This window comes from Mus musculus, chromosome 9, assembly GCF_000001635.26.
Source record: "Mus musculus strain C57BL/6J chromosome 9, GRCm38.p6 C57BL/6J".
Classification (NCBI taxonomy): domain Eukaryota; kingdom Metazoa; phylum Chordata; class Mammalia; order Rodentia; family Muridae; genus Mus; species Mus musculus.
Window position 1 is genome coordinate 113103274 of NC_000075.6, and position 22290 is coordinate 113125563.

The 22290-nt window shown below is 43.1% G+C and overlaps 1 long non-coding RNA gene across 11 annotated transcripts in view; it reads right to left on the reverse strand.

The window, feature by feature from the left end:
• Gm36251 overlaps window positions 1-20154 on the reverse strand; it is an 80074-nt gene extending 59920 nt beyond the window's left edge. For 2 of the 11 annotated variants that reach the window (XR_871291.3, XR_871289.3), the window contains exons 1-3: window positions 19709-20148; window positions 1439-1568; window positions 749-814 (exon numbers count right to left, since the gene is read on the reverse strand). This is a non-coding gene — a long non-coding RNA (predicted gene, 36251). Of the gene's footprint in view, window positions 1-748; window positions 815-1438; window positions 1569-8237; window positions 10691-19708 lie in introns of those variants that run through there. The other 9 variants (XR_001779308.2, XR_871293.3, XR_379903.4 and 6 more) reach the window with 9 other exon arrangements.
• Window positions 20155-22290: the final 2136 nt, after the last annotated feature.

Here is a 22290-nt window from a genome sequence, read left to right on the forward strand (position 1 = left end):
CTAGACCAACTGTCCAGAGAGCTCCAGAGACCTTCCTGACTCTGCCTCCCTAGCGCTGGGATTATAGGTGCTAATGCTGTCACTAGAGCTCTGTGCTTAGGGCCTCTGCTTACACAGCAAACACTTTACACACTGAGCCATCTGTCTCCCTCTTCTCTCTCCCTGGAGAGTCTTACTGCTAATTTTCAACACGAGAGTTCAACCTCTGTGCACCACAAAGAGATCTTTCAATGTGATCTTACTTGTCAAATGGATTCAAGAGAACATCTAGATTTAAGATGTGTTCCACAATCTGTCTCTGGATTATCTCTGATAGTCTGGTCAAAAAGTTGAATCTCGAATTATGTCTACAGAGAAGACTTCCAGACACTTAAAATCAATTTCTGATTCCCTGGGTCTCTTCTTGACATGTGTCTCTTGCTTTCATCATTTCTCCTCTGTTATTCCTTTCACTCTCTCTGAGGTTCAGCAATGCTAATTCCATCAGGTAAATAGAAATAACATTCTCTCATTCATATATTCTCTCTCTTTACCTCTCCCTCTTTCCCTCTCCTCCCTCTCCTCTCTGTATCTCTCTGTCTCTGTCTCTCCGTCCCTCCCTCCCTCCCTCCCCTCTATGAACCATATCAAAAAAAAGAAGTCATCAACCACACTTTTTCCTCAAAGGATGACTATCACAAATATGGAAGAATGCTAGGAATAAATAGACATACTTGTGTAATGACCTAGGCAGCCCTGTCACACTGACCTCTGCTCTCCTGGTATTGTCATCAGCAACAGATCCTGGGAAGAACAGGCTCAGAAAATGAAAGGTCTAGAGAAAAATCAAATAGTAAAAATGCAAAATTATTCCAGATACTGTGCTATATATTTTCACATGCAAATCTTATTTGCTACCTACATAAATCAAAATTTACAGGCTGGCAAATAATGTTGCATAGAAACTAATTCATTCTGTACTTAGAGCTAATGAATGTTGGAGACAGAATCTTTTACATTTTATTTATTCTTTCATAATTTCAGAAATGAATGCAATGTTTATAGATCATATCTAACTCTTGCTCCCGCTCCAACTCCTCCCAGAAACCGTGCATTCTCTCCTAACTTCAGGTCTTCACCTCTCCCCTTCCCCTGACCCTCACCTTTTGTTATATTTATAACCACTGAGTCCACTCCAACATCAGATCCCATGACTGACAGCAGGTCCCATGACTGACAGCAGATCCCATGACTGACAGCAGGTCCCATGACTGACAGCAGATCCCATGACTGACAGCAGGTCCCATGACTGACAGCAGATCCCATGACTGACAGCAGGTCCCATGACTGACAGCAGATCCCATGACTGACAGCAGGTCCCATGACTGACAGCAGATCCCATGACTGACAGCAGGTCTCATGACTAACAGCAGGTCTTATGACTGACAGCACAGCCTACCTGTGGTTCCTGTGAGTCAATCTCGTGCTTCCTTACTTGCCTCCACATCTTTTATCAGCATGAGCTAGCCTGAGACACCTGGTGGTCCAATGCTTTGCCTTGATGTTGTTTCAGTACAATGATGCCTTGACTATCATAGGGAGTAAAAAGATGCTGAGGCAAACAGCGGCAGCAAGACAAACAGTAAGATAAATTTAATGAAATAAAAACCCTTGCTCACATCCACTCCAGTGTTCCTGAAGTGTCATCTTCCTTGACTAGAAGCACACACACACACACACACACTCTCTCTCTCTCTCTCTCTCTCTCTCTCTCACACACACACACACACACACACACACACACACACACACATACACACACACAGAGGACTTCCCCTGCAGTGAAGATGTGAACTTATAACACCCATTGGGACAACAAATGTCCCTGAAAAATTCTGAAGTATCTTTGTGGAGTATGCAAATGTTTCTGTGATCCTACAAGCAGGAGGATTCTATCCTTTATGGCCCAGTAGAATTTCACTATGCTGGGCCAACGAGAGGGATCATTAGTTTCAGGGATTTTGCTGCCTGATGCTTAGAGTTTGGTCTCAAGTTCAATGAGATGGAGGAGAAAACTGACTCCTGCATGTTGTCCTCTGAACTTCATGTGTGTGCTATGTCACAGGCATGCTCTCTCTCTCTCTCTCTCTCTCTCTCTCTCTCTCTCTCTCTCTCTCTCTCTCTCTCACACACACACACACACACACACACACACACACACACACTCTGAATACATGTAATCTTATAGAAAAAATTTCAAATCTGGTTTATGTATTCAGCAGACTCGGGTGCTTTGTAACCGTAGTGGAGGTCACTGTGTTAAGTAACCTAAATTAGGTATAAAAAGTCTAATCCCACATGATGTTACTCATAGGTAGATTCCCCAAAAGATAATGCTATCGGGTGTTTATGAGAAGTGAGGCATATAAGAGGAAGAGTTGACAAAGGCTGACATTGACAACAGGCACTATGGTAAAAAGTTCCACTACACATAGGGTGACTGTTGATAATTATAACTGACTGCAGGTTGTTTTAGAGACTATATTTCCATACATGTATTAAATATTAGGTAGCATGCCATTAGTATATACCAATTTGGAATATCAGTTACACTGTATAAAGTAAAAATGAATAATCAAAATATCTCCATGAGAAAGAGCAGCCCTCCTCCTCCTAGACACTGGAGGAATTTAGTTTCTGGTTTCAATTTAATCCCGCAGCTTTAATTAAGATCCTCATAGCCTATTGATCCAGGCAGTATGAGATTTGCCTTAGAGGCAGAGGAAGCCTAGATAACGCTAGATAAACAACAGTAAGCAGGTGTCAGGAGACAGGAGGACTCCAGCTTCAGCCAATCAATGTGGTAAGGGGCAGAAGCAGGAGCTGTGGGAGGGTAGGGTGCACCTAACTTTCCCAGAGCTCTTGTTTGTTCATGAGCATTGCAGCCTGTCTGTCTGCCGTTCTGTCTTCACATGTATCCCATGGGGAAAATATAATGCTGACCCTTGGGAGGAGTGTGGCTGGCCAGTAGCTATGGGGCTTCTGCAGAAAGACCAAGGTAACAGCTCACAAACAGTCCTAGCTCTGTGGAGTTCTGTGGCACTCAGTTGAGTTCCTTTGCAACTGTTATCCTGACAGGGTTTTTGTACACCATCAACGTCACTGCCATCAAGATTACCTGCATATCACCTTAAGAGATTCAGTCCGCAAACATGTAAAGCTAGAACAACATGCGTGGTTCATTGTGTAGATGCACGGAATCTGGAAGCCAGGGGGAGGCGACAGATTCAGATCCCACCAAGGGGTAGAATGTCCTGGCTCTTGAATGAAAGAATGCTGCAGAGATAACAGCAGCCTCTGGCCAGCAAGATGTGTGTCCATGCTCCAAGAGATAACAGCAGCCTTACCCTCAAGGAAGTGCCTAGTTACATTGTATTGTGTACCAAGGCCACAATATTGGAACGACTCACCCTGTGGGAAACACTACTGAGGTGTAAAACTAATCCTCCTGAGAGTGGTAAGCCCTCTATGGTTGAGGAGAAAATAAAACTAGACAACTGTACCTGAAGAACTGCTTACAGAATAAGAGAAAGAGAGAACAGGAGGAGAGAGGTATGGAGAGAGGGCGGCAAAGCCCTTTACTTAAATACCTGTATAAACAGCTCATGCACATTAACAGCTTAGTACCCAGGAGACAGCCCTGTGAGTTGACCCCTGGCACAATCTCCACTTCTCAGGTAAAACAATGAGACTCCTGGAATGTGACTCATTGCCACTCAAGGGAGCCTGGGCTGTTCACTATAATAATGCTAGCATTCTGAACCTACCTGACAAGGAAAGGAAGGGTGACAAGGGGTGAAGGAAGGAACAGAGGATAAGACAAAGTCCCACATTTTAAATGTCGGATTTATGTTATCAGAGCGCAGAAAAGAGAACACTAGTACACAACTCTAAAGACAACAGATAACCTCCCTTGTCGCCTCATTACCCAATTCTCTTCTCTCTTCAGGGGACAAACATTAATACCCTTCCTTTCCTGCACACCCTCTCAGATACTGTATTTACGTTGCCCCTCGGCAATGAACATGAGCATCGATCTTTCTCCTGTCCACAGTGGAAATCTGAGACTCATCCTGACAATCCCCTGATTTCATCATTCCCATGCATCCATTAGTGACCAAGTCCTAGAAAACTTATATCGCCAAAGAAATATCTCAGATCCATCCACCTCCATCTACGCTACCTCCATTCCCACGGTCCCCACCGACACCTTCTGCCTAGCCTGACCAATCACAATGCCTCCTGACCTTGCCACACCCACACTTGGTTTTGTGTGTGTGTGTGTGTGTGTGTGTGTGTGTGTGTGTGTGTGTGAGTTACACACTCTATAAGCAGAGATAGATTTTCCAAAGGCAACATACTCTTTTGGTGGACACTTGTTCACAGTATTTTAACGCTCTGTGGTCGCTTTCAGGGCAGAAATTTGCAAACACTGCGTCCTTCCTAAGACTCTCAGCTCCTCTCCACCCACCCTTCTTGAAGTGCCTTGCTGTTGGATCTCTGCTCCAGACCCTTTAGTTTCTCTTGGGTCTGTCAATGCTCTTCAGCTGCTGTACCTCAGAGAAACCTTTTGCTCTTGCAACTCCTTGGCCTCCATTTCAGTATCTCCCATGATGCCTTTGGGTTTCAATAGAGTGAGACTCAAAGACCTCCAAGATGGAACCAGCATCCATGGTGTGACTGAAACTATCTTTACCTCTAAAGGAGCCCGAGGACCTATTTTGCAATGTGCTTCTTCAGAACGAAGGACAGCCACAGGGAGTCAGCTCTACAAAGTACAGACCACATGCCTGGCCTTTATTACCTTTTACACACTTCTGTGTCCCTTCAACAATGACCAGAAACCTTACACTGGTGAAAGGTGAGGTGTTATGGGAAGAAATAAAGATAAGGCAGGGTTTAGTTGGTAATACTCTAAGGAGCAAATCCTGTGGCCAGTCCACAACCTAAGAGTTTTTAAAATGTATTTTAAAGGGTTATGAAGAGGAAGAATGGAAAAAAGGAAAAGGAAGACAAGAAGAGGAAGAGAAGAAAGAAAAATAGGAAAAGTAAAAAAAAAATAGAGGGGAAGAAGATGATGGAAAGGACGGGAAGGAGGAGAAAGAAGAGGAGAGGGAAGAGGGGTAAAACAGATATGGCCCCACAGAAGTAAAAATATTTGAATCGTTAGAACATACTTGCCAAATTTAGACTCCTTGAAAATAAATGTATTGTTTTCTTTATTTTATAGCCTTCCCTTAAATTCTTTCTTATTTATACTTCCCAAAGAATAAATATAAGCAGAAAGAAAGAAAGAAAGAAAGAAAGAAAGAAAGAAAGAAAGAAAGGAAGGAAGGAAGAAGGGAAGGAGGGAAGGAGGGAAGGAGGGAAGGAGGGAAGGAGGGAAGAAGGGAAGAAGGGAAGAAGGGAAGAAGGGAAGAAGGGAAGAAGGGAAGAAGGGAAGAAGGGGAGGGGAGGGGAGGGGAGGGAAGGGAAGGGAAGGGAAGGGAAGGGAAGGGAAGGGAAGGGAAGGGAAGGGAGAGAGAAAGAAACTGGATCTGAGCCAGGCATGGTGGCGCACACCTTTAATCCCAGCGCTTGGGAGGCAGAGGCCAGCAGATTTCTGAGTTCGAGACCAGCCTGGTCTACAGAGTGAATTCCAGTACAGCCAGGGCTACACAGAGAAACCCTGTCTTGAAAAACCAAAAAAAAAAAAAAAAAAAAAAAGTTCAAAGAAGATGTTGGAGGGTATTTGTAATGTTTGCAAAAGCAAATGCCATCATACATTCATACCAAACTCCACCACCCCTGGAGTTATACTTCTGCTCAGTTCCTGTGTGCTACTCTCTAGGCAAAGACCTGGAAGCCGCTTCCCTACTCAGTTCCCTATGTATTCTAGTTTGCTCTCTGTTGCTGTGATAAACACCATGACCAAAAGCAACCAGGGAAAGGGTATTTTATCTTACAACTCCCAGGTCACTAAACATTCATAAGGAATGTCAGTTCAAGGACTCGAGGCAAGAACTTGGAATCAAGAACTGAAGCAAAGAAACGTGCCTTGCTGGCTTGCCCCTGACAGCTTGCTTAGCTTGCTTTCTTATACAACCTAAGACCATATGCCCAGAGGCAGCACAGCCCACAGTGGGTTGGGCTTCCCATACCAACCATCAATCAAGAAAATGACCCACAGACTTGCCTAGAGGCACTCTTCTCAGAGGACCCCAGCTTGTATGGAGGTCTCATCACCAATCCATCTACACACCTGGATGGGGAGGGAAGGGGACATGACAGGCAGGGTACAGGGGTGACATGACAGTGGTGTCACAGGAAGCCTTGGCAGAGCTAAGATCAGACCAAAAGTACTCCTATCCTTGTTCATATGCTTCTTGTCATGGAAACTCCACATCTCTCTCCACCAACATCAAATTCCACTCTGGGTTCAATTTAAAACCCTCCATAGAACTTAATTTTTGGCAGCTTTCCTATAGCTATAATTAATGAAGAACAAGTTTGAAACAGCAAATGCTGAGCATATGGGTATTCCAAAGACATATCAACATCATTATCAGGAAAAACGAGATGTCAGTTAGTGTGTGCATAGCAGCTTTCAGATCTAACCCAAATGAAAATTAATATCCCTCCCTTTGGTGCAATAGGAGTGAAAAATCACACTATCTGCCTAATAGCAGTATTATTAGTGGTGTGGCGCACAACAGAGAATGGAGAATGGGAAGCCACTGTGACTTCTTCTGTCTATCTAACATATGCATGGTTCCATGGACCATTGACGGGTAGAAAGAGTGAGGGCTAAAAGATTTTTCCCAGGCTGCAGAGATAGGTCAGTGGATAGGGGCATCTGTTGCACAAATATCAGGACCTGAGTTAACATCCCAATGCACATGTTTTTAAAAAAGAGCCAAAGTAAAAGAGCCGACGCAGTTACACAAGCACCCATAACCCTAGTACAGTGGGGCAAAGACAAGAGGATAGTTGGGTTCTGTAGCTGCCACCCTAGCTCCAGACTGAGTTAGAGACCCTATCCTAAGGAAATAGACAGAGAATGATAAAGCAGGATACCAAACATCCTCTTCTGTTTTCTGAGTACACACAAAACCATCTCTATACATACACATATACATGCATGCATACACACACAGAGAGGCACATGCACACAAATAGACACACACAAACAGGCACATGCAGACACAAGCACATTCATACACACACAGAGACACAGACAGATACATGAATAAACACACAAATAGTCACATGTGTAGACACACATACACATACAGAGATACATGTATACACGGGTACATGCATGCTACATCCACTCCAGTAGTGACAAGCGCAACCAGCCCTGAAAACCTGGGCGCTGTCCCAAGATGAAAAGTTCATGGAACCTTAGTCTCCTGGAACCGTGGTATCCTCTATAAAGAATGCTTCAATGTCCTTGCTTTAGTTGGTAAACGGATTTGTGTGCTTTCCCTTAATATTGCCTTATTACAAGTGCTCCTAAGGATTGATATTTTGACATATAGCTAAATTAGATTCTAGGCAGTCCTTGATCCGACCTTGGGCATGGATAGCTAAGTCACTGCCCTACACAGAAATTTACCATTATCTAGGAAGAAGGAAATTTGTGACCTAAAGAGGAACCAGAGTAGATACTTAGAACTATAGATAACTGAGTTACACCCATACACAAGTATTTACAATGGCCTAGGGGGAAGGTGGAGTATACAATAGACTAGAGTAGAAACTATGACAAGGGCAAGAAGCTGTTGCCCCTGGCTTCAAAGATTAAATGGACCTTAGGTAGAGCTGTTTTTAATCCCAGTTGTTAACATTGAATTTTACCCCTGTTGGTTCCTGCCAGTTCTTCCGTGTTTGCATTCCTCTGTTTTGTGTAAGAGTCCAGTAACCTCTTTGTACCTTGCCGGTGTGTCACCCAACTTCCCTATTTTCTTCTGTATAAAAAGTTTGATGCTCGATTTGACAAATTACATTCAGATCCACACTCCCTTGTGTCGAGTCTGTCTGTCAATTCCCACCGACTCCTTGCCCACCTGCACTAGAGATCCATTCCAGGCAGACAAGGGACCAAGAGGGTCTGCGGCACATGCATACACACAGAGAGATATAAACAGACACATTACACACACGAGTAAACACACAGAGGCACATACATATATACACGCACACAATAAAAGTTTTACCTTGTTTTCCCCTAAGTTGTAGCTTTCTTCAGGGAATTTTTAGTCCCCAGAAAGATCTTTTAAAAGATCGAATTCACTAAAAGATGTGTTGTCTGTTAAACAAGCAGCTATCGGAGGGGAGAAGTTCACTCCACAGGGTTTCCATTAGGTTAGCTTGGTGTTTTGGATAGTTGTGGCACTGGGGGTTAGACTCAGACCTCTGTGCAAGCTAAGCAAGAACTCTACTGCTGAGCGAAGTGCCAGGTAAACATGCAGCTCTATGGCCCCACCCAAGAATGCTGTCCTGAGAAGTATTTTAATCTTCCTTCATAAATACTCCCTCCTCCCACAAGGCTCGGGATTCTAGGGAAGAGGGGGTAGAAAGACTGTAAGAGCCAGAGGTAGTCAACATCTACGATGAAACAGGATTTTCCAGGCATGACAGTGCACACATAAACTCACACCAGCTTTAACTGCATATACAAGACCTGGGCATCATCAGCTCAGCCAAAATCCCAGCAGAGATAGGGAAAGGCTCATGAAGACCCACCCCAGTTTTCTTCAGTGTATTTGGTTCCCTGAGAAGGTACCTGTGACCCAGTGGGAGCACCGTGTGGTACCCCGGTGGGAGGACTATGTGATGCCCCAGTGGTAGCACTAAGTGAACTCTGTGGGTTTAAAAACAAAGTACATGAAGTTGGGAGGGGGATGTGGTGTGGAAGGATATAGGAGAGGAATAAGGTTAACAACTGAAGTGAATTTGCTCAAAGCACATTATATAGATGTATGAAATTCCCAAACAACAAAAGGATTGTTGTTTTTTGTTTTTTGTTTTAAGAAACTGCAGGTCTTAAGGAAAATGGGATTAACTTTATTGAAGCCCCACTCAATACCCAATTTCTAAGTGTTCCATAAATACTCCTTGTCCTCGTTGTCTCTAAGTCTGATAGATATGCAGAGCCTGAGAGCTACTAGGATAAGAAAGTAGTCCCAGAATCCAAGAACACAAGAAAATTTCCGGTGGTGACAAGGTTACAGGCCTTATAAAATGAGGTGATGGCCCTTTGGGAGGGACAACTTGGACAGCCATGGCATGAAGGAGAGGATGGAATAGCCATTGGTAATTATGAGTTTTCATGTGGAGATTCTCCAGCAAGTTTTAGTTTCTGTTGTCAGTCAAAGAATCGGAGTCTTCCTGTTGAACGGGAATAGCTGATTCTCTCTTGCTGTTTGCTTGGTGGAGTGACTAATCCAGCAGGAGCACTGTCAGGAAGAAGACAACTGCAGAGTGTGTGACCCTTAAGGGTCAAGTCATCAAGGTGAGCTGGGACAAACCCTGCACTTTGTGACCCCTTCAAAAATGGCTGTCAAGCCAGAGAAGAGAGATTTAAAATCCCTTTGTTAACCAAAGTAACCCAAGAAAGGGGAACTAGAGGGAGGGGCTGACTCTGGGCTTTCTCTGAAGCCTATCTGTCTGCCTGCCCATACACAAGGACTCTGCCAGACTGGGCCAGCCTTGAAAGCAGGACAGTCAAGTACACAGAGAGATGAAAGAAAAGAACTTCAGCTTGAATACATGAATAAGTAAAGACCCTCTCAAAGCTCCAAGCAGCCAATGAGGTCATCTGCAGATGTATAGCTCAATCCAGGAAGCATGAACCAATGGTCATAATGAACATGGATTTAGAAAGATCCACACTCTTACACTTCAGCCTAGGTCTTGCAAAGCTCCGTGAGTGTGTTTACAAGGACCTACGTTTTCATGAAATTATCAAAAGGTTTTTAAAGTACGATGGGTTAAGCCGCTGCCTCTGCCCCTTTGTGTGTGGTGACACCAGAAAAGCCATGTGTATTTTTAGAACAGCTAAGAGATTGGGTTGAGTGTATATTCTGGGTTGGTTCAGAAGGGCTTATTGATGTAGCTCACGGTGCTTACAGTATTATTGTCAGATGGCAGAAATAACTTCTAAGACTCCCCTTCCCACCCACTGTGCTGACTCAGTTGGCATCCTGACACAAGACTTGAGAGCAAACATAGTACAAACATGTCATAAAGCACTTGCCACCAGAACTCTGCAGGAAGAAGAAAGGCACCATGGGAGATGTCTTCCTATCAAAACACATGCATGCGCATTTGTAGACAAAAGACTTCTAATCAATACCGAATGAATGCGAAACTTCTCCAGTCTGGAAAATACTTGATGGGCACTGGAAAAAATGATAAATGCGATGCTGGGGAGATGGGTCAATGGATAGAGCACTTGTCACACATGCGTGAAGACCTGTGTTCTGATCATATACAGCCAGTTACACACATCTATAATCCCAGCACTCTCATGGCAGAATGGAAGGCGGGACAGAAGAATGCTCAGACGCTTGCCTGATAAACACAGAACCAAACAATGAGAGATCCTGCTTTCAACAAGATGAAAGAAAGACAGATAGATACCCAAGGTTCGCTGAAGAGATGGCTCAGTGGTTAAGAACACTGACTGCTCTTCCAAAGGTCCTGAATTAAAATCCCAGGAAGTACATGATGGCTCACAACCATCTGTAATGAGATTTGAGGCCCTCTTCTGATGTGTCTGAAGACAGCTACAGTGTACTTACATATAATAAATAAATAAATCTTTAGAAAAAAGAAAAAAGATACCCAAGGTTGTTCCCTAACTTTTGCATATGCCTTGGGCATGTGCATACACACACACATACACACACACACACACACACACACACACACACACACACACATAGAATAAGTAAATAAATTTACTTCTTTACCTGTGAGTACCAGCTTTCTTTGGATCTTTGTACATATAGCACATGTCATGACCGTGACCCTAAACAATAAGGCACACACAATGACCTCTAGTGCAGCAAAGCCACATACAGAACAATAGTTCCAGGGACAAAGCTCCCATACACACACCTTCATAAGGATGCCAATGGTTAAAATTTGGACCACAGTACACTGCAGTGACAACTCTATACCTTTAAATGTATATAATTTTAAGATCATAAAATATTTAATTTTACAAAATTACTGTTATAAATGTTTAAGCTTATAAATATACCTACATAAACATATAATGGCAATTGACTGATAAACCTTAGTCATCAATGTTAATAAAAAGAATTTACAGTGTCTAGGGTGTATGTAATTGTGGTCTTCATTGGTAATTTCAAAGTTAAATAGGCACGATTTCTTTCCTCAGATGTAAATGTTCATTTTATACTTAATTTCATATTTAAAACATTTATTTACACACACACATACACACGCTCGCGTGCTTAAGCATCAAATCCTAGGTTGTCTAAATTCAACCATGAACTCAAAAGATCAACTTTCTTTTGTCAATCCATCTTTGATTTTTGGGCTCTCTTCCCCCTAGTAGTAGGTGAATCTCTGTGCAATAACAGCAAATGGGTGCAAATGAAGTTAGGAATGTCGGGATTGGCTGAGTGGTGGAGGAGACAGGCCAGTTCACTGCCTTTTAGATCCACCTTCACTTTTCTCTCCATAAATGTTGTTTTAAGCTAGAGTTCTATTGCTGTGAAGAGACTCATGACCACGTCAATGCCTATAAAAAGAAAACTCTTATCTGAGGGCTTGCTTACAGTTTTAGAGGGCTAGCCCTTCCTTGATCATCATAGTAGAGAGCAAATGAGCATAGCATGGTGCTGGAGAAGTAGCTGAGAGCCTTAGACCGGCAACAGGAAAAAGAATGAGAGACCCTGAGCCTGACATGGGCTCTTGAAACCTCCAAACCCACCCCCAGCAGTACACTTCCTCCAACAAAGCCACACACCGTAATCCTTCTAATCTTTTTCAGTTCCACTCCCTGGTGATAAAACATTCAAACACATGAGTCTGTGGAGGGCATTCTCATTCAAATCACCACGTGTATGGAAGAAGAAGAAGAAGAAGAAGAAGAAGAAGAAGAAGAAGAAGAAGAAGAAGAAGAAGAAGAAGAAGAAGAAGAGGGGGAGGAGGAGGGGGAGGGGAGGGGGGAGGGAGGGGGAGGGGAGGGGGAGGAGGAAGAGAAAAAAAATGAATATCTAAGAATGTTCCAGAAGCATAAAGCAAATTCCCTCCTTAACTATACACCTGATAGGTCTCTATTCTCCCCCTACTCTGCCCCCTTTCTCTCTAACGTGATTATATTTGCATCGCCACACATGTTGGCTCCTGCCATGGTGACAGATGACACCTAGCGAAGGTCACTGGCCCAGGGCAATGTTGATCTGCAGCAGTTTTCTGTCATAGTTGCCTGAATTATTCCTGAGTCTGGGGAAGAAAAACAGCTGCCAAAATGAATCAAGAGGACATTGCCCTGGGTGTGTAAGCAGCTGTGTGTGCACGAGTGACACACAAGCATGGGGAGGTGTGTCATTTCCAATCAGCTCATCTCCAGTAGCTGCTTTAAATACACAGAAGAAATAAAGTATTCTCCCCAGTCGATCCATCACCATGCCTCCCATCTCCTGCCTGGTTCTCTGCAGAGCTGAAGTTAAAGACAGAGAGTTTCAAGGCGACCCAGCCTGCTGGAGGGAGTCATCAGGAGAAAACTAGTTTGTTTTTGATGCCGGATGTCTGGAAATTGCCAACTATCTGAGCCAACAATTGCATGATACAGGTGGTGGGCTAAGAAAGAAACATGCCAACAGCATTCTTCTGTAGAACAAATTCAAGATGACGAGGGGCCTCTTACCAGCTCTGTCAGTGGATCACTCAATGCTGTCAGCCTACAGAAATAAAAGTTATCTGTAAATACTAACACGGGAGGGAATGGGTCTAGACAGGAAACTGGAGGGAAACAAATGCTGCCCCTGTCTTCAGAGGCCACAGTCACTGTTTAAAAAGGACACACACACATAGGAGCTGAGGAGGTGGCTCAGTTAGCAAGGTATTTTCCATACAAGTATGAGGGCCTGATTTCAATCCCCAGCACCCATGTAAAAAGTTAAATAGGGTGTCTTTAACCTCAGGACTGAAGAAAAGTAGACCAAGAATCTCTGGGGCTCAGTTCCCAACAAATCAACAAATTAGGTTCAGTGAAAAAAGACATTCTCAACAAGTAAGATGAAGAAGGACTGGAGAGATGGTTCATTCATTGTAGGTTCAGTTCCCAGCACCCACACAATGGTTAACAAATCTCTACAACTCTGGTTCTAGGTAATCAGACATCTTTCATTGGCACTGTACATGTATGTTACACATACATACACGCAGCCAAAACACTTAGACATGTGAAATAAAATTAAATCAATATTTGTTAAGATAGGGAGAAGAGTAATTATGGAAGCCATTCACAATGACCTGTAGCCTACACAAACACATATACACAAAGAGATACAAGGTGATCCCAAGACAGTATGGGAAGTGTGTAGTGGAAACATGAGAGGTAGTAACAAGATAATACAAGATTCCTTGTGGTCAACGCACACGGTACACATTTTGAATAATGAATGAAATTCACCACACAGAAGAAGGTTGTGGGAGCAGATAGTCATAATGAAAAGCAAAAGCAAAGGCAAGGAGTTCCAGCATCTTCTAAGGAGACGAAGAAGCCCAGCATGGGTAGTCCATTGCAGGGAGGGCCAGAAGATTCCAATAGCAGCTGTGGCTGAAGGACAGGTCCGAGGCTGCTGGCTACTGAACTGAGGAAGACATTAAAGGGGTTTTCTCCCTGCTCGGCTCAAAAATTGGATGACCCAAAGTCCTGTCTATCTCTCATTTCTAAAACATAAGGTTGCTCAAATTTCATTCCCGGAGCTGTTCTGTATGGTTCAACAGGATAATTCCTTTCAGCTCCACCTGACAATATGTTTTTCCTGGAGCCCCTAAAAAAATTGGTTCCAGCTTCAATTAAATAAGGAAATTAAAGACACGGGAAGGCAATCAGAAAGCAACTCAGGTGAACTGAGGTGGGTGAATCACTTCTCTACACAGAGAGCGTGGGATTGTGGGTTAATTAACTCCATAGAGTTTTACTTCCTTTGTGCACTACATGTACCTTGTATAAATGTACTCTCCTTCCCCAGAGTCCAACAGGAACACTAGAAAATAGTATTTTGGACACAAGCAACTGGTCCCAGGCACTCAGGCAAAGCTGATGAGATCGCAGCTACTGCCTTAGGACTCCGCAGTTGCTGTCCTGGGCTGAACCTGGTAACTGTTGTAATACAGAACCCTCACTGCTCCTCTTCCGATTGCTCACTTTGCCAGAAAATACACCTGGATGCATGGGGTTTCTGTGAATGAGAAATACGTATGCATGCTTGTGGTTGTGTGCACACGAGCACACGTGTGTGAGGGTACATACGTGTAGAGGCCAGAGAAGTCAATGTTTGCTGTCTTCCTCAGTTGTTCTCAACTTTGTTTATGAGACAAGGCCTTTCCCTAAACCTGAAGTTCTCTAATTGGATTAAACTAGCAGGCCACCGTGGGATCCACTGTATCTGTCTCCCTAACACTGGGATCACAGTGATATGCTTCCACGCCCAGCTTTTTATGAGGGGGCTGGGATTGAACTACGGTCCTCATGTTTGCATTGCAAGCACATTCCAGACTTGAAAAGCCAAATTCTTAGCACATACATCATAACTAGTGTTATTTCCAAAACCTGTCATAAGACAGTATTAAAAGAATTACTTGTTTTAACTAGTTAATCAAATTATAAAATAAATTATAATGATCCCATCAGTTTTTTCTTTGTCAAACATGCTAACACTTTTTCTTTCATGCTATTGTTGGTGTCTGTTTCTGGAGCCTTAGAATTCTATTGCATGCCATGAAAGAAATGAATACAACTACAACTTGACTTGCCAGATCCGAAGGTTCCATATCTGTAGATTCAACTATCTGCAGATTTTTTAAAAAATCATAAAAATACCAAACATACCAAATACATAGTGACTTAATTTTCTTGTCATTATCCCCTAAACAATATGATTTAATTATTTACATAGTCTTTACTATACTGGGCATAACAAACTAACTGCAGATAGCATAAAGTATCTTGGAAAGACTCACACAGTTGTATGCAAGTGTAATCCCACTTCATATAAAAGAATTGAGCATCTGTGGACTTCGGTAACTGGAACCCAATCTTCATGGTTACCAAGGGGTTACTTTGTTTAAATATTTGTGCACTCTTGACTTTTATTCCCATTTAGATCAATGGCTGGCATTAATTCTTCAACGGAAAACCACATAGACATTTTTTTCTTCCTGTAGCTATTACTTGTACTTTTGAGCTCCAGTTTAGCTACATTTATACCAGTCAGTCCCTGTAAGGGGCCCATTATACTATTCTACTGCTGAAGTAATTTGAAGTCACATTTTCAATGTTATCTTTGTGCCCCCTTCATCATTGGCATCACCCAAACTCATGTTTGCTGATGTGTCCTGAAACAGGTAAGTCATCTTAGACATCTGTTCTTGTCTATATCTGTTTTCTTCTTCCTCAGAGTCATATGTAGTGGGTTGGCCTAACAATGCTTGTATTCTAATGCTAATTTGGGGTCCCCAAGACTGGTTACCCCAAAGGCAAAAGAGTCTGCACATAAGACACAGACACTGAGTGACTCTGCTCTCAGTTCATTGTGATTGGTAAATAAAGATGCCTATAGCCAATGGCTGGGCAGAAGAGACATAGCTGGGGTTGAAGTTTCATGGGCTTGGGCAGAGAGGACCACAAGGAGGGAAGGAGGAGGAATAAGCCACCATGGAATAAAGAAAGAAGGAGAAGAAGAGGAGAAAGGAGTAGCCATCATGGGTTAGCTGAGCCATAAAAGCCCCTGAGGGCTACCCAGTTGGAGCTGGAAGCAGCCCAGATGGAACATAGGAAGTAGTAATTCAGGGTTGTCGATAGGAAGGTAGATTCTAAGAGCATGGAGGGTAGGCAGCTGCCCAGCTAATGTGCTGATTAAGGCATATTAAAAATATAAAGGCTGTGTGTCTTCCATCCAGGAACATAAATGGTCTAAGGTGGGGAAGAAGCCCCGGGTCAGGATTTAAATATTACGATTACAGTTGTGTTTCTAAAAGATGTGTTCTCTCTTGGTACTTCCATCTTGTCTTTCATGCCTCAACTAACTTATCTGTAGCTCCCCATTATTTAAAATAAAATAAAATAAAAATAAAAATAAAATAAAATAGTAAAGGATGCCAAGCATGGTGTTGCCTGCCTGTAATCCCAGCACCCAGGAAGTTGAGGCAGGAGAATTGTGAGTGTACAGTGAGGCCTAATCTCAGACAGAATGAGGGGGGTATACAAATGGAAAGAAGGGGAAAATGATAAAGGAAGAGGGGAAGGATGTGGGGATGGAGAGACACTTGAATATGGGTGCCAAGGCAGTGGAGGACAACGGGCAAGGCTCTGATGTCAGTAACAGGGAGTTAGCTGGTTCACAAAATGGAGAAAAGCCAAGCAGATAAAGGGTTGAGAGGTCAGAAAATCATTGAGGACAACAAGTACTTTTCTTTTAAAACCTGGATAGTAAATACTGTAGCCTTGTTGCTCATTTGATCACAGTTACTCAGCTCTGCAGTGCTGACATAGAAGCAACCCTGAAAGCCCCCTCTAAATCCCCATCTCTATCTAATCACAGACTGGTGAAGCTCTCACATCTCATCCGAGAAGCTGCTTTGTGCAGTGGATGGAGATTAATATAGAAACTAAACAACTTGTCAAAAACGTGGCATCTATCACACACACACACACACACACACACACACACACACACACAAACACACACACACACACAAGCTGAGGGACATTGCAGAACAGGGACTAGACATTCTGAAGAGCCAGAAGCCAAGGAGGACCAGAGCAAAGCTTTATATTATCTTCTGGGAAAAACAGATCAGCTATATTCATTAGTACATGGCAGCTGGGACTGCCTGCACAAGAGTAAGCCAGTCAACACTCCATTATGAAGTACAAAGGCACTCTGGAGCCCCCAACACTAATTGAGGAACTACTGACAATTGGTGGCTTCTTGGAGGGAAAGCAGTCTTCTTTAAGGGTAGGGCCTCTATGTAAATCAACCAAGCTTATCAGGAATACCCAGGAGTGTATATGCACAGCACAAATTGGACTCTTGGGTCACCATAAAGAGAAGATATGATGTTGGGTGGGGTAGGAAGGTGGGAGTGGATCTGGTAGGAGTTAGGAGCAAGGAGTAAGGAGTAAATATAATTGAAATATATTGTATGCATGTATAAAACTCTCAAAAGGTTAATAAAATGTTATATTCTTAAATGAGATTTTTAAAAACAATCAGAGATGACCCTTGCATCAGTTAGCACTGGTATGTTCCAGAACACCATGATTTTTTTTTCTTTTACTGCTACTGTCTCAGGTCACACTTTCAAAACCAGTCAGCTGTAACTGGCTTTTTACTATTGATTCAGGTGCACTGAGCTCTTCAGTCAAGTTTGAGTTTCAGCTCAGAACCCAAGAGCTGAGATACAGACACCAGTAGACTTGACATGACTCATGATGCTCTCCTTCCCTGGCACTGACAATCATAGCACACAACGTGAGAAACTGAGAACGCATCTCCCCCTGGACATCAGAGTGATCTTGATAAAAGGGGAGACCTGGGAGGTGAATGGATGGCCACAAGGACACTCATCGCATCGTTGGTCTATCGGCTTCTTAATCTTCTGTGAGTGGTTGAGTCCATTTTAACTGTTTTGCTTTCCAAACAACATGATCTTTTTTAAAATTAAGATTTATTTATTTAGTTTACTTATATGAGTATACTGTAACTGTCTTCAGACACACCAGAAGAGGGCGTCAGATCCCATTACAGATGGTTGTGAGCCACCATGTGCTTGCTGGGAATTGAAGTCAGGACCTCTGGAAGAGCAGTCAGTGATCTTAACCACTGAACCATCTCTCTAGTCCCTGTTTTCTTTCTTTCTTTCTTTCTTTCTTTCTTTCTTTCTTTCTTTTTTTTTTCAATTTCCTTTTCAACTTTGACACTCTTCTACAGTTTTCTTGACATTCTCCAGAATAATTACTAATTGAAGTTTGTACATATATTATATACTGTAAATAATTTACTGTACAGGAAAACTATTTTTACTTTATATGCAAAATATTAATCAGGTGAAACAACAACAACAACAATAATAATAATAATAATAATAATAATAATAATAAACCTGTCACCTCAAATTGATCCATTTTCTTATACCCCTATCCTTTGGTATGAGACTTTTAAAGGCCTGTTGGCTTCACTAGCATGGAGTACATTTTAGTAGGAAATATTTCCCAACTCTATTAACCAATGAGGTTGAGAATTTATCTGTTCTCCAGAGAAGTCCATGTGACATGCAAAACAGAGCTGTCAAAGTGCTGACACTGAAGCCAGAAGGTGGCTCGGCACGTGAAGTGCCTGCTGCAGAAACAGCAGGACCGATGTTTGATTCCCTGCATCCGTGACAGAAGCTGGATAAGAGGGCCTCTCCATGTAAACCCAGTCCTGGAAATGCAGAGACAGAAGGACCGTGGGTGTGGGGGGAATAGGGCTCTCTGTCCAGCCATCCTATCAAAGCAGTGAACAAGAGGCCAGTGAGAAAGCCTGTCTCAGAGAACAGAGTGGACAGCTCTTGAGGAATGACCTCAAGGTTGACTCTGGCTTCCACAAATAAGCATGACCTGGATTCACTCGCACACATGTGCACACATACATTCAGACCTGCCCATAGATACACATAAGAGGCTATGACCGACTTGAAACACCTTGTCCAGATCAAGTATTTTCATCCAATTACATGATCAATGTCAACATCAGGCCCTGGCCCTAGAAACACCAGCCTTAGGATCCAGGCCTGCCACGTGGCCATGCTACATAGATCTGTGACATTTTATAACATTTTTAAGTGACTTAGGATAAATGTCACTAGGCTACTGCAAAAGTAAATGAATGACCTTTAAATATGATCATTAACTAGCTCTTTCCTTGTCCAAGCATGACTCCCTGCCCTTTTACACAAACTCCAGATGTCTGACTCCCTGAACCTGACCGTCCTAATTAGCAGAGCCCTAATCTTTCCTTGACCATCTCCTGTTCAGAAGTGGAGAAGTTATCCATCAACAGTCCCTGCCTGGAAAGAGCTTGGCTTCTGCCCTCCACATGGCATGCGGATTTCCTTTTATCTAAGAGAAAACCTAGGTGAGTTGGTGGTGAACATATTGTGAAAATATTTTATTTAGTGTGTTCAGTGTTATTTTGATAATATTTCCCCTTGTTTCTTTTGCTTTTTAATGTCTATGAGAAAACTTAATGCTATATATGTACCCCTGTTACATTTCATGTTTGCGTGCGTGCGTGCGTGCGTGCCTCTGTGTGTGTGTGTGTGTGTGTGTGTGTGTGTGTGTGTATGTGTATGTGTATGTGTATGTGTATGTGTATGTGTATGTGTATGTGTATGTGTCAGAGAGAGATACATACCTGTGGAGGGCCTCACCTACCTTGTTTGAGATGAGATCTGTTGTTCCCCTCTGTGTAGGCCAGAGCCGGAACTTCAGGGAATTCTCCCGTCTCTGCCTGCTCCCTTAGTCTAGCTGTGCTGAGATTTTAGGGCCTCATGCTGCCTACATCCAGCTTTGCCATTAGTTATGGAAATCCAGACCTGGTTCCTTAAGCTGGCACAGCCAGTGCTGTTCATGCTGAGCCATCTCCCCAGTCACAATAGCATAACGTCTGCCTCACTTCCACAGAGAACCACTGATTAAAGTTACACACATGCCTGTGGTTCACAGCTCTCTCTCTCTCTCTCTCTCTCTCTCTCTCTCTCTCTCTCTCTCTCTCTCTCTCTCTCTCTTAAAAGCAATGTTCCTTATTTTAGATTCTCTAGCAATCATGGTCACATCCACTATATATATATATGAAGATTTCTATTTACAGAACAGATAAGCACTCTGAGATTTCTCACTGAACCTGTTTGTCATGTGCTGAACAAACTAACTTGAAAATGAGCCAGGGAGCTAGATTGGGAAACACTTTAGGACTCTGACCGCTGCTAAGGCAAAGAAGGCAGAGACAAGAACGCCGTCAGGGATTTTAAACATGGCAGTGGACACACCATCACAGTGCCATCTGTCAGATGATACCAGTGAAGGGTGTGTGGTGGAGGACAACCAGTGAGAACCGTCTTCCCTGCCTGAAGAGCACAGGACTCAGGGATGCTGTGTGCTTTAACCCCAGCAGGTACTTCTGTATGCTGTAAACAGAGTTGGCTTTGCTAAAGTGGGCTACAGATTCAGTAGTTCTGTATGGTGAAGCCCACACCCAAGCCCAGAAAGACTTGAGAGGGAGGACTATGAGTGTCCTGGGAGAAGCTCTCAAGTAAAGAGAGGGAAGAGGGATGGGAGGAAGGAAGGAGATGGAAAGAAGGGAGAAAAAAGGAGAGAAACTTTCAAGCTAACATCTCCATCTGTGAGGACAGTGTACTTGGAATTTAAGTCCTAAGAGTTTTAATCCTTGGAGTCCTTTCTTTATAAGGAGGTGAAAAGCTAAGTGTGGTCAGTGGACCTCTCTTCTCCCTATGGGGTGGCACTCCCTTGGCAGGTATAGAGATGGACACTGATGGCTGCCAAGCAAGAGGGGTATTGAGCACTTCAGTCGCATTGTCCATCCTTTCTCCTGGACTCTGACAAACACTATCACAATGACCATTTGAAAAAAAATTACTCAGGCAAGTGGGAGGCTAGCCCATGCCCAGGTCTGTGAGCAGCACCGTGAACCTTGCAACCTAAGGCCACAAAACTCTGAAATCCTCACTCCCTGCCTGCTCAGAAGACATGTGTGCATCTGCTTTGCCATACTCTGCACTGTGATTGCAATGGGAAATGGGGATGCACCAGCCACTGACAAGGCAAGCCCCTTGAATGTTCAATACGATATTCACCAACCACAAAGGAAATTTACCACTGCAGAAATAAGAATGTGTAATGTCATTAATAACTTTGATATTAATTACATGCTTTCAGGACATGATTGATAAAATGAGTTAAATAAAATACACTATTCTGTTTCACTTTTCTAACGGGTCAACCAGAAGAATACAAATGGCTCAGACTATTCCTCTACTGGACAGTGCTGCTCTGGGGTATAAAGAACAACTACCTACCTTACTCAGTGTTTCTGGTGCCAGTCTGCTTGACCCAGGGCAAATGAGTTGGTAGTGCTGTTCCAGAGTTGTTCATGTCAGAATCTGGGCCCTGCCTGTCTTAACCAGCCAGGTATAGCAACTATCCTCAACAGGCTGAGAAAATACAGAGAAAAGCAGATAGAGGAGGGTTAATCAATATGGACACATTGAGAAGAGGAACAAAGGGCCTGAGGCCACCCATTCAAATCTATATTGAGAGTTCTGCTATATATAAGGCTTCATTTTCTATCCTCTGTGTGTGTGAGAGTGAGTGTGTGTTGTGTAGAGTATGAGTATATATGGTTGTGTGTGAATGTATATTGTGTGTATATAAGAGTGTGTGTACATATGAGCATGTGTGGGTGTGTGTATGTGTATGAGAGTGTGTGTGAGCATGTGTATATGGACAATTGTGTGCATAAGTGTGTATGTGGGAGGTTATGAGTATCTGTGCCTGATTCTATGTGTATGAGTATATATGTGTATATGACTGTATATGTGAATGTGCATGTTTATGAGTATATGAGAGAGTGTGTGCATATGAGTGCTTGTATTAGTGTGTATATGGGGAATGTGAGTATATGCATATGAGTGTTTGTGTATGGTATGTATAAGTGTGTGCGACTGTGTGCATGACTGTGCGTGTGTGTATGTACATGAATGTATTAGAGTGTGAATGAGAGTGTGTGTGTATGAGTGTGTGCATGTGTGTGTGACAGTGTGTGTGGCTGTGTGTCGGTGTGTCAGTGTGCAGACACACATGCCATGGTGTCCGTTTACCACAGCTCATATACTGAAATCAGAGGAAAATCTTGGGTGTGGAGTCTTATCTTCTCCTGTGTTTAAGGCAGTCTCTCTTTTCTATTCCCTTGCTGTGCACGTCAGGCTACCTGGTCTTTG